General features: G+C 47.8%; 1 long non-coding RNA gene and 2 other non-coding genes across 3 annotated transcripts; 1 reads left to right on the top strand and 2 right to left on the bottom strand.

Moving 5' to 3' along the window:
- Window positions 1–1,939: 1,939 nt before the first annotated feature.
- Window positions 1,940–12,813, top strand: LOC129137707 (uncharacterized). Its single transcript, XR_008540484.2, has 3 exons — window positions 1,940–2,076; window positions 5,157–5,264; window positions 12,203–12,813. It is a non-coding gene; the product is annotated as an uncharacterized LOC129137707 (long non-coding RNA).
- TRNAS-CGA (transfer RNA serine (anticodon CGA)) lies at window positions 12,235–12,316 on the bottom strand. Its single transcript has one exon. It is a non-coding gene; the product is annotated as a tRNA-Ser (tRNA).
- On the bottom strand, window positions 12,796–12,869 carry TRNAT-AGU (transfer RNA threonine (anticodon AGU)). Its single transcript has one exon. It is a non-coding gene; the product is annotated as a tRNA-Thr (tRNA).
- Window positions 12,870–12,880: the final 11 nt, after the last annotated feature.

The following is a 12,880-nucleotide window of genomic DNA, read 5'->3' as shown; positions in this document are numbered from 1 at the left end:
CCGGCGCGCTCCGCCTCCCACCGCTCGCCTCCTCCTGGCTCTGTCCGCGGTCGCTGCCGGGGCCTGTGGGCTCGGGGCTCAGGTTCGCTGAGTGAATCTGGGTCTCGGCCTTAGTCTATCTGGGTCTCTCTCTCTGGAACTCACCCTGGAGCTGTCCCTCCCGTTTCTTTCAACCTGTTTTATTTGCGCCAGGGTCTGGGTCTCTGTCTCGTCCTCGGATTGTATCTGTGACTGCCAATGCTCTGTTCTTAGCGCTAAGTAGTAACCGTGGCCTCCAGAAGGAAACTGTTAAAAAAAAAAAAAAAAAAAAAGTGCATCTCTCTATATGCCTGTGTGCGCAGCTGCTGGATTTATTCGGTCAGCCCATATTTATGGGGTGCCTCCTGTGTGCCGAGTACTGTAAGGAGTACATTGGGTCTGGGCCTTCCTGAAGCTTATATTACAGAGGGGAAGACAGACAATAACTACGAAAGCAAAAAATAACATAAGATAGCTTCAGATGGTTATAAGGCTGTGGGAAGAAAACAACAACAACAACAACAAAAAAGGTCATGGCGATGACTTGAAAGTGAGGGGCTACTTTACTCTGGGTGGTAAGAGACAGCCTCTATGAAGAAGTGATATTTGATGCCAGCGTAGTCAGCAGCCTTGAGTCCAGGCAAAAGGATCTGCAAGTACAGGCTCTGAGGCAGGAGAGCTATTTGCTGGTGGGAACTGGAGAAAGAGGTCCGGCGAACTCGGGATGGAGGATTTGCAGAGTGGCAGAGATCAGATTGGAGAGTCAGGCGTAGCCCATCCCACAGGATCTTGGAGAGTATTGAAGGAGTTTGGATTATAACGGCAATTGGAAGCCAGTGGAGGATTTTCATCAGCAAAGTTATATTCTCTGACTTATGTTTTAAAAGATCACTTTGGGGCCAGGCGCTGTGGCTCACGCCTGTAATCCCCGCACTTTGGGAGGCCGAGGCAGGTGGATCACCTGAGGTCAGGAGTTCGAGACCAGCCTGCCAACATGGGAAACCCCGTCTGTACTAAAAATACAAAAATTAGCCGGGCGTGGTGGCACACGCCTGTAATCCCAGCTACTCTAGAGGCTGAGGCAGGAGAATCGCTTGAACCCGGGAGGCGAAGTTTGCAGTGAGCCGAGATCGCGCCACTGCACTCCAGCCTGGGTAACAGAGCGAGACTCTGTCTCAAAATAATAATAATAATTAATAAGATCACTTTGGACCGGACGCTGTGGCTCACGCCTGTAATCCCAGCACTTTGGGTGGCTGAGTCAGGCGGATCGCTTGAGCCCAGGAGTTCGAGACCAGCCTGGCCAACATGGCGAAACCCTGTCTCTATTAAAAATACAAAAATTAGCCGGGAGTGATGGCGTGGGCCTGTAATCCCAGCTACTTGGGAGGCTGAGGCAGGAGAATCACTTGAACCCGGGAGGCGAGGTTGCAGTAAGCCGTAATCGCACCACTGCACTCTCGCCTGGGCAACAGACCCAGACTCTGTCTCAATGAAATAAAAAAGAAAAAAGAAAAAAAAATTAGCCAGGGGTGATGGTCCGCGCCTGAGAGGGGAGGTTGCAGTGAGCCAAGATCGCGCCACTGCTCTACAGCCTGGGCGACAGAGCGAGACTCTAGATAGATAGATAGATAGATAGATAGATAGATAGATAGATAGATAGATAGATAAAATTAAAAGATCGCTTTTGTTGCTATTTGGAGAATGAAGGCAGAGGGCTCATTTAGGGTGCTGAAGCAGTCTTTTAGGCAATGCCTTGAGGTGGTGGTGGGGAGAGAAAACATGAAGGGGTTACTCCTAGGTCTTTGTCTTAGGTACGATCATGTATTTGCTTAACGTGTGGATATATTCAAAGAAATGCGTTGCTAGGCAATTTCATTATTCAGACATCACAGAGTGTAGTGATGTAAACCTAGATGGTAGAGCCTTCTACACACCTAGGCTACACTGTACAGCCTATTGTGCTCCTAGGCTGCAAACCTGTACAGCTACAGCATGGTACTGTACTGAATACTGGAGGCAATTATACACAATTTTAAGCATTTGTGTACCTAAAAGGTAACGCATGGCACTACAATGTTATGATAGCTATGCCATCTTTGGGTGATAGGAATTTTTCGGGTTTTTTTTTTCTTTTTGTTTGAGGCAGAGTCTCACTCAGTTGCCCAGGCTGGAGTGCAGTGGGGCGATCCCGGCTCACTGCAACCTCCGCCTGCCGGGTTCAAGCGATTCTCCTGCCTCAGGCTCCCGAGTAGCTGGGATTACAGGCCCGTGCCACCACACCCCGCTAACTTTTGTATCTTTAGTAGAGAAGGGGTTTCACCATGTTGCTCAGGCTGGTCTCGATTTCCTGACCTCGTTATCTGCCAGCCTCGGCCTCCCAAAGTGCTTATCACCGCGCCTGGCGATAAGGATTTTTTTTTTAGCCCCATTATAATCTTGCTCTTGTTGCCCAGGACGGAGTGCAATGGTGGGATCTCGGCTCACTGCAACCTCTGCCTCCCGGGTTCAAGCGATTCTCCTGCCTCAGCCTCTCGAATAGCTGCTCGAATATCTGGGATTACAGGCATTAGCCACCACGCCCGGCTAATTTTTGTATTTTTAGTAGAAACAGGGTTTCACCATGTTGGCCAGGCTGGTATTGAACTCCTGACCTCAAGTGATCTGCCCGCCTTGGCCTCCCAAAGTGCTGGGATTACAGGCGTGAACCATTGCATCTGGCAATCCCCATTATAATCATATATATATATGCAGTTCATCATTGACCAAAACATTGTTATGCAGCGCATGACTGTAACTGGGTAGACGGTGGTGGTGGCTTTTAACTGAGATGGGAAAACCTGTGGGGTCGGGGAGAGGTTTAGGAAGAGAAATCAAGCATTATACTTTAGCCATATTAGTTAAGACATCCTGGCCAGGCGCGGTGGCTCACGTCTGTAATCCCAGCACTTTGGGAGGCCGAGGCGGGTGGATCATGAGGTCAGGGGTTTGAGATCAACCCGGCCAACATGAAACACCGTCTCTACTAAAAATACAAAAACTAGCCGGGTATGGTGGCATGCGCCTGTGGTCTCAGCTACTCCAGAGGCTGAGGCAGGAGAATCTCTTGAACCCGGGAGGCAGAGGTTGCAGTGAGCCTAGACTGCGCCATTGCACTCCAGCCTCGGCAACGGAGGAAGACTCCGCTCAAAAAAAAGATATCTAAGTGGAGGTCACACATAGGTTAGGGATATACAAGTTTGGGGATCAGAGCTGGAGGGTAAATATGCTGGAGTGATTGGGAGATAGACGTCTTTTAATGCTATAAGACTGGAGCACCTAGAGAGAAAATGTGGCGGGAAAAGACTGAACATGGGCCGGGTGTGTTGGCTCATGCCTGTAATCTTAGCACTTTGGGAGGCTGAGGCGGGTGGATCACCTAAGGTCAGGAGTTCGAGGCCAGCCTGCCCAACATGACAAAACCCCATCTCCACAAAATAGAAAAATTAGCCTGGCATAGTGACGCACGCCTGTAGTCCCAGCTACTCAGGAGGCTGAGGCAGGAGAATTGTTTGAGCCCGGGAGGCCAAGGTTGCAGTGAGCCGAGATTGGGCCACTGCACTCCAGCCTGGGCATGAGAATCTGTCTCAAACAAAAAAAAAAGAAAAAAGAAGAAGAAGAAAAGAAAAGGCTGAACATGGACCTCAGGGGCACCCCAACACCTAGAGATTGGTTGAGGAGGAAGAATTGGCAACGGAGACTAGAGTGGTCAGAGAGGCAACAGGAAAACCAGGGGGAGTGGGGTGTTCTGGAAATCCAGAAAAGAGGGTGTATGAAGAAGGAGATTTTGCTATCTATTCCACAGCATGGTTAGTAATAACGTATTGTATATTATGAAATTATTAAAAGTCTATTTTAAATGTTCTCACCACGAAAAAATAAATAGATGATGTGATGGATGTGTTAATTAGCTTGATTTAATCATTCTACAATGTATCCTTATATGGAACATCACATTTTACCCCATAAATATATATAATTATTTGTCAATTAAAAATAATAAGTGAGGCCGGGCTCAGTGGCTCACACCTGTAATCCCAGCACTTTGGGAGGGTGAGGTGGGCAGATCAGGAAGTCAGGAGATCAAGACCATCCTGGCTAACACGGTGAAACCCCGTCTCTACTAAAAATACAAAAAAGATTAGCCAGGCATGGTGGCAGGCACCTGTGATCCCAGCTACTCGGGAGGCTGAGGCAGGAGAATGGTGTGAACCCCGGATGCGGAGCTTGCAGTGAGCTGAGATAGCGCTGCTGCATGCTAGCTTGGGCAACAGAGCAAGACTCCGTCTCAATAATAATAATAATAATAATAATAATAAGTGAATGAACACTTTTTTCTTTTTTTAACCTGTATCCAACAAGAATAAGTAATTTTTTCCTTTTTCTTTTTTCTTTTTTTGAGACAGAGTCTCAAAAGTCTATTTTAAATGTTCTCACCACGAAAAAATAAGTAGATGAGGTGACGGATGTGTTAATTAGCTTGACTTAATCATTCTACAATGTATCCTTATATGGAAATGTCACATTTTACCCCATAAATATATATAATTATTTGTCAATTAAAAATAATAAGTGAGGCCGGGCACAGTGGCTCACACCTGTAATCCCAGCACTTTGGGAGGCTGAGGTGGGCAGATCTCAAAAAAAAGAAAAAAATTAGCCGGGCATGGTGGTGGTGCCTGTAATCCCAGCTTCTCGGGAGGCTGAGGCAGGAGAATTGCTTGAACCCGGGAGGCGGAGGTTGCGGTGAGCCGAGATCATGCCACTGCACTCCAGCCTGGGCAACAGCAAGACTCCGTCTCAAAAAAACAAATTGTGCATACCTTCGGCATTTCACTGCAACTGACAAAGGCCAGTCTCTACTCTGGCTGCTCCTGCGGCCTGTCCATCACATCACCACTCATCCCCAGTGTTAGAGTGGCTGGCTGTGAGCATTTTGGGGGATCTAGCTGTGGAGAAGTTGAGTTGGATTTGTGGGATACATTTAGATGATTTGTAGTCACTTCCATATATAGTTTTTTTTTGTTTTGGGGTTTTGGTGTTTTTGTTTGTTTTGCTTTGTTTTTGAGACAGGGTGTCTTGATCTGTCTGTCCCCCAGGCTGAAGTGCAGTGGTGAGACTGCAGCCTCAACCTCCAGGGCTCAAGCAATCCCCCTACATCAGCCTCTGGAGTAGCTGGAACAACAGATATGCACCACCACACCCAGGTATTTTTTTTTTAATTTTAATTTTTTGTGAGACTGGGGTCTCACTATGTTGCCCAGGCTTGTCTCAAGTGTTCCTCCCATCTTGGCCTCCTAAAGTGCTAGGATTACAGGCATGAGCCACAGTTCTCAGCCAATATTGAGTTAAGTTAGCCTCCTCATCTAGGGTAGGAATGGCTTCCAGGGATACTCCTATTTCCTTTGCCCAGTCACTAGGCTTCGTGCTGGAAGTGTGCAGGGCCAGAGGACACATGTGATATGAATGTCTGATGGCTCTTGACATTATGAGTCATGGGTGGTAGAGGAGAAACAAGATTTGAAATATAGAGAGTTAGCAGCTAGTCTATGGAAAGTGCTATAGAGGTGTGTAGGCAGTAAGTACTACAAATAGCTGGCTGGGCGCAGTGGCTCACCTATGAATCCCAGCACTTTGGGAGGTCAAGGCAGGTGGACTGCTTGAGTCCAGGAGTTTGAGACCAGCCTGGGCAACACGGTGAAACTTATCTCTGCTAAAAATACAAAAAAAAAAAAAAAAAAAAATTAGCCAGGTATGGTGGCCTGTTCCTGTTTCAGCTACTTGGAAGGCTGAGGTGAGAGAATCACCCGAGCTGGGAAAGTCGAGGCTGCAGTGAGCTGTAGTTGTGCCACTGCACTCCAGCCTGGGCAACAGGAGTGAGACCTTGTCTCAAAGAAAAAAAATTAAAACTGTTAAGTTATTTTTCTGGACAGTGTGAAATTTTTGCCTTTTATTTTATTTTATTTTTACTTATTTATTTTTGAGACGGAGTCTTGCTCTGTCGCCCAGGCTGGAGAGCAATGGCATCCATCTTGGCTCACTGCAACCTCTGCCTCCTGGGTTCAAGCAATTCTCCTGCCTCAGCCTCCTGAGTAGCTGGGATTACAGGGGCGTGCCACCACGCCCAGCTAATTTTTGTACTTGTAGTAGAGATGGAGTTTCACCATGTTGGTCAGGCTGGTCTCGAACTCCTGACCTCATGATCCGCCCACCTCAGCCTCCCAAAGTGCTGGGATTACAAGCATGAGCCACCGCTCCCGGCCTTTGTCACCTTTTAAAATTTGTAAGTTGTTGCCATCTCTCATTTCACTCTAAATATTACTTTTTGTACCTAATTTTGTACTTTTTCCCTTTTTTTTTTCTTTTTTCTTTTTTGAGATGAGGGTCTCAATATGTTGCCCAGGGTGGTCTCAAACTCTTGGCCTCAATTGATCCTCTGGCCTTGGCTTCCCAAAGCGCTGGGATTCTAGGCCTGTGCCACAACACCTGGCCGTATTTTTCCTTAAACACTTAAATAGTTGTTTCCCTCCCCACCTCCCCCTTCTAAATCATTTAAGCTTCAGACTCCCGGACCTAGGGCTGGGTAATTTTCTGGAGCTCGTTGGTCCAGTGCAGATGTGGCCTATGAAGATGTTCTCCCACTCCTATCCCCAGCGTATCTGTGTCACAGAGTGTCAGTGGGGGTCTCTGTGTGGTTGCACGCCTCTTTGTCAGCATGGGCCTGACACAGTTTGTGGCTGTGTCCATTTATACCGTGGCCTAATGGCGTGTGTGTGGACGTCTGAGCCTCCAGCCTCTTCCTGGCTGCCCTTTCAACAGTGGGCCACACTGGGGCTTGGGGGAGGGGAGCTCGTGTCCCACGTGCGCTGGGCTTAAGGAACGCAGGGGGTGGGGAAGGAACGGAGTAGCCGGTAGAGCATCCCAGCCTCCCCTCCCCCATTGTGAAGTCTCCCCAGTCCTGATTTCCAAGACTTAGCTCCTCCCTCTTCAGTTCTTCAAAAGGAAGGCTGGTTTCCTGGGAGCCCCTGGGCCCTGGGTAGAGGGAGTTCCTGGAGGGTTGGGTCCTGGGGGATTGGGGGTTGGGAAGTAAGAGGACCAGGACCCTGGGCCAAGGAAAGACCAGGATAGACGCTCTCCAGGCCCGCAAGGCAAACTTAAGGTCTTGCCCCGCTCAGCTTGCCTTGGGTGGCAAAATCAAAGAAAAGAGAAGGGGCAGCACAGACCCAGGCAGAGAAAACAGGGCAGTGAAACCACTTAAGGAACTTAAAGCCCCACAAACACAAAAGGTCTGGATCCCTGAACCTCCTTTATTCTTCAGCACATATTTATAGGGTGCATACTGTGGGCCTCGATCTGTCCTAGGCCCTGGGGATATAGCCCCAAAAGAAACAGACAATGATCTCTGCCCTTATGAGTCATACATTCTTTTAGGGGAAACAGTCAATGTACATTATACAAAGCAAATCATTTGTTAGATGGTGCTATAGAAATAAATTAAGCTTGGGTGGGGCGCAGTGGCTCACGCCTGTAATCCCAGCACTTTGGGAGGCCGAGGCGGGCAGATCACCTGAGGGCAGGAGTTCGAGACCAGCCTGGCCAACATAGTGAATCCCCGTCTCTACTAAAAATACAAAAAGTAGCCGGGCGTGGTGGCGCATGCCTGTAGTCCCAGCTACTCGCGAGGCTAAAGCAGGAGAATCACTGGAACCCGGGAGGCGGAGGTTGCAGTGAGCCAAGATCTGGCCACTCCACTCTATCCTGAGAGACAGAGCTAGATTACGTCTCAAAAAAAAAAAAAAGAAAAAGAAAAAAAGAAAAGAAAAAATCAATCAGAGAAGGGGAGTGGAGAGTGAGAATTGTAATTTTAGATGTCATCAGGGACGATCAGCGAAGGATTCATTGAGAAGGCGAAATCTAAGTGATGACTGGGCAGGTTATGGGATAACTGGGGAAGAACATTTCAGGCAGAGGGAACTGCTAGCACAAAAGCCCTGAGGTGGCAATATGTCTGGCATTTTCAGACTTTCAGAAATTTTGCAAGAATAGTACAAAGAATATTTATTTATTTATTTATTTATTCATTTTTTGAGACAGGGACTCGCTCTGTTGCCTAGGCTGGAGTGCAGTGGTGCCATCATAGCTCACTGCAGCCTTGAACTGTTGGGCTCAAGTGATCCTCCTCAATCTCCCAAGTAGCTAGGATTATGGGTGTACACCAAAAGGCCTGGCTAATTTTTTAATTTTTTGTAGAGATGGGGATCTCACTACGTTGCCCAGGCTAGTCTAGAACTCCTGGGCTCAATCAATCCTCCAAAACTGCAGGATTTGCACAGGCATGAGCCACGGTGCTTTATTTATTTATATCAGTATTACTTTTGGGTTTTTATTTTATTCATTTATTAGAATCCATCACAATCTTAATTTTAATGCTCAAATTGTCCCAGATTTAGCCAATGGGAGCCCCTTTGGCTGCAGACCCTAGCTGCTGTCTTTTTTGATATACATACCCAATATTCTTTGAGCATTTCTTTACATTCTGGTGCAACAAAATGTTCCAAGATCATCTTGTAATTCTTCAGCCCCAGTCCTGGAATTTTAGCACAGAATGGCATTTAGTAACCAAGATCTGGGCATTTAGTATGGGATATCATTGTTTCTAGGCTCACTCAGTGGACAGAGCTAGGAAATATGTGTATGTGTATATGTTGTGTATGTGTATATATTTATTATATTTATTCCTGTATCTGTACACATAAAAACCATGAATTCATATTGATACCTCCATTAGAAGACTTCAAAGAGAAATGACAGAATCCAATTTATGTTTCTTTTCTTGTTTGTTTGTTTATTTTTGAGACGGAGTCTCACTCTGTCGCCCAGGCTGGAGTGCAGTGGCATGATCTCAGCTCACTGCAACCTCCGCCTCCCAGGTTCAAGCGATTCGTCTGCCTCAGCCTCCCGAGTAGCTGGGACTATAGGTGCACGCCACCATGCCCGGCTAATTTTTGTATTTTTGGTAGAGATAGGGTTTCACCATATTGACCAGGCTGGTCATCCACCCGCCTTGGCCTCCCAGGTGCTGGGATTACAGGTGTCAGCCACCGCGCCTGGTCCCTGATTTATGTTTTAAAAGGATCAATCTACCCAATATATTAAGAGTAGAGGCCAGCCAGGAGCGGTGGCTCACGCCTGTAATCCCAGCACTTTGGGGGGCCGAGGCGGGTGGATCAAGAGGTCAAGAGATCGAGACCATCCTGGCCAACATGGCGAAACCCCGTCTCTACTAAAAATACAAAAATTAGCCGGGCATGGTGGTGCGCGCCTATAGTCCCAGCTACTTAGGCAGCTGAGGCAGGAGAATCGCTTGAACCTGGGAGGCGGAGCCATGCAGTGAGCCGAGATCGTGCCACTGCACTCCAGCCTGGGTGACAGAGCCAGACTCCGTCTCAAAAAAAAAAAAAAAAAAAAAAAAAAAAGAGTAGAGGCCAGGCGTGGTGGCTCACACCTGTAATCCCAGCACTTTGGGAGGCTGGGTGGGGGGGTGTGGATCACTTGAGGTCAAGAGTTCGAGACCAGCCTAGGCAACATGGTAAAACCCCATTTCTACTAAAAATACAAAATTTAGCTGGGCGTGGTGGTGCACACCTGTAGTCCCAGCTACTTGGGAGGCTGAGGTATGAGAATCACTTGAACTCAGGAGGCTGCAGTGAGCCCAGATCACGCCACTGCACTCCAGTCTTGGAGGCAGAGCAAGACCCTGTCTCAAAAAAAAAAAAAAAAAAAAAAAAAAAAAAAAAAGTAGACTCTGGAACTAGCCAGGAAATAACTTAGGGGGTATTGCAATAATCTAGGTGAGAGATGAGGGTGGCTTGGACCATGGTGTAATGGCAAATAGTCAAATGTTAGACTTTTTTCTTTTTTTGTTTGAGACAGGGTCTCATTCCATCACCCAGGCTAGAGTTCAGTGGTGTAATCACTGCTCACTGCAGCCTCAACCTCCTGGGCTCAAGTGATACTCCCTCTTCAGCCTCCCAAATAGCTAGGACAACAAGTATGCTCAGCTATTTTTTTTTTTTTTTAAATCTTCACAGAGACTGGGGTCTTGTTATGTTGCTCAGGCTGGTCCTGAACTCCTGGACGCAAGAGATCCTCCTGCCTTGGCCACCCAAAGTGCTGGGATTACAGGTGTGAGCCACCACACCTGACCCTAACATATTTTAAATAGAAATGGCTCATTTGATGTAGAGTGGGAGAGAAAGAGAACAATCAGGGATGATGCTAAGGTTTTTAGTCTAAATAACTGAAGGAATGGAATTTCCATTTATTGAGATGAAAGGATCACAGGTGAAGGAGGTTTGGGGAAGAAGCCTAGGAGTTTGGTTTGCACTTTTTTTTTTTTTGAGACGGAGTTTCACTCTTTTTCCCCAGGCTGGAGTGCAATGGCCCGATCTCGGCTCACCGCAACCTCCGCCTCCCAGGTCCAAGTGATTCTCCTTCCTCAGCCTCCCGAGTAGCTGGGATTACAGGCATGTGCCACCACGCCCGGCTAAGTTTCTGTTTTTAGTAGAGACGGGGTTTCTCCATGTTGGTTGGGCTAGTCTCGAACTCCCGACCTCAGGTGATCCGCCCGCCTCGGCCTCCCGAAGTGCTGGGATTACAGGCACGAGACACCGCGCCCGGCCTTGGTTTGCACATTTTAAGTTTGTGATCTGTATTAGCTTTTTCCAAGTGTAGATGATATGTGGGCAATAATATATAAGCATCTGTAACTCAGGGGGGAGTTCTGGAGCTGGAGATGAAAATCTGGGATGTATTAATGTATTACCTGATATTTAAAGCCATGAAACTGGAAATGACCAAGGTAGTGGGTACAGATAGAGAAGAGGTTGGAAAATTGAGCCTTGGGAACAGTCCAACATTTAGAGATCCAGAAGGTGAGGAACAGCAAAGAAGTCTGAGAATAAGCTGCTGATGAAATAGAAGGAATATCAGAAGGGTGTAGTGTCCTAGAAGGCAAGCGAAGAGTGTTTCTAATGGAAGAGTGAGCATCGGTATCAGCTGCCACGAAGTAATGGTCAATAGATTTAGCAATGTGATGATCATTCGGCAACCTTAACAAGGGCAGCTTTGATGGGGGCGGTGGACACCTGATTAGCAAGGGTCCAAAGGAGAGTGGGAAGATGGAATTGGATAACTTGCTCTGTTTGCTGTAGAAGGGAGTAGAGAAATTGAGTGGTAGCTGGACAGGCGTGTGGGGTCAAGATAGCTTTTGTTGTCTTGCTTCTAAATTGGGGGAAATTAGTGTCTGTAGGCTGAAGAGAAAAATCAAGTAGAGAGGGATTTTTTTTTGAGATGGAGTTGTGCTATTGTTGCCCAGGCTGGAGTGCAATGGCGCGACCTTCGTCTCCCGGATTCAAGAGCTTCTGCTGCCTCAGCCTCCCGAGTAGCTGGGATTACAGGCGTGCGTCAGCCACCACGCCCGGCTAATTTTGTATTTTTAGTAGAGATTGGGGTTTCACTGGTCTCGGACTCCTGACCTCAAGTGATCCACCTGTCAAGCCTCCCAAAGTGTTGAGATTACAGGCGTGAGCCACTACGCCCGGCTGAGAGGGAAATTTTGATGGTATAGGAAAAAGCAGTGTCTTTGAGATGGCCAGAGGGATGGGAAATCTAGTAAAAGTAGGGGTTGGCTTTAGGTGGAAGCATTCTTCTACAATAATGAAGGAAAAGAAGAGTACGTGGTCACCGACTCAATTAGGTAGGTAGGTAGGTAGGTGCGATGTGAATGTTGATGGGGAACTCCGGAATGCTTTATTTTCTCAGTGAATCAGGAAGTAAAAGCTGAGAAGGGATTCGTAGTTTGAGGTGAGGGTAGGAATGAAACAGTCTCATGGGGCAGTATGAGAGTGAATGAATTGGAGGAAAGTAACGATTGCTGAGTAGCACTAAGGAGCCACCCGAGTGTGGTGGCGTTAGGAATTGAAATCGGCAGTAAAAAAGTTTTTGCAGGTCGATAGGACTATGAGAATCGCAAGAGGGCGCTCGCGGGCTGGTCCCTGACGGCCGAGTCTCTGAGATTCTCAGAATAACGCAGGAGATTCTCCAAGGAAAGGACCAGAAAACAAACTGCTTTTTCCTTCCCCAGAGACCGAGCTACCTAAATACCAAAACTACTGACGCTGTGAGCAGGATTCGAACCTGCGCGGGGAGACCCCATTGGATTTCGAGTCCAACGCCTTAACCACTCGGCCATCACAGCCGCGTGCGCTGTTGGCCCTGCGCAACTATAGCTGCCTATCAACACGCCCGCCTCCAGCCGGCTCCACCCGGCTCCACCCGCGCTGCCTAGAGACGTCTGCGCTCGTGCGCCTCGGCTCGGTGGCGCAGACCATGCCTTCCCTCCAGCAGACGTCAGCAGCCCCATTGGAGCGGCAGCCTTCCTATTCTCCCTCTCCTCCCTGAGCATAGGATGGAAACAAAACGGGTCCAAATCCGAGCCCTGTCTTCCATACTCTTGAGGACAGACCCTGAGATGCCTACTTCAGGCTACTTCATGAAACCGAAGTGAGAATCTGTAGTTTCCAATACACACTAAAAGTGCAGGGAAACGGAGGTCCAAAGACGGATTGGCATGTAAGAAGAATCTTAGGGAGATTCTAGAAGAAATGTTGCTTAGAAAGGCCCTTTGAAAGTGGAGAAGTGTACTTGCAGCAATAAAGTATCACTCCCCGCTAACTTAGGCACCGCTGGGATTCGAACCCAGGATCTCCTGTTTACTAGACAGGCGCTTTAACCAGCTAAGCCACGGCGCCGGCGTAAAAGA

Source organism: Pan troglodytes, chromosome 19 (assembly GCF_028858775.2).
Source record: "Pan troglodytes isolate AG18354 chromosome 19, NHGRI_mPanTro3-v2.0_pri, whole genome shotgun sequence".
Lineage (NCBI taxonomy): Eukaryota > Metazoa > Chordata > Mammalia > Primates > Hominidae > Pan > Pan troglodytes.
The sequence above is the reverse complement of the archived record's forward strand: the minus strand, read 5'-3'. Positions and strand labels throughout refer to the sequence as shown.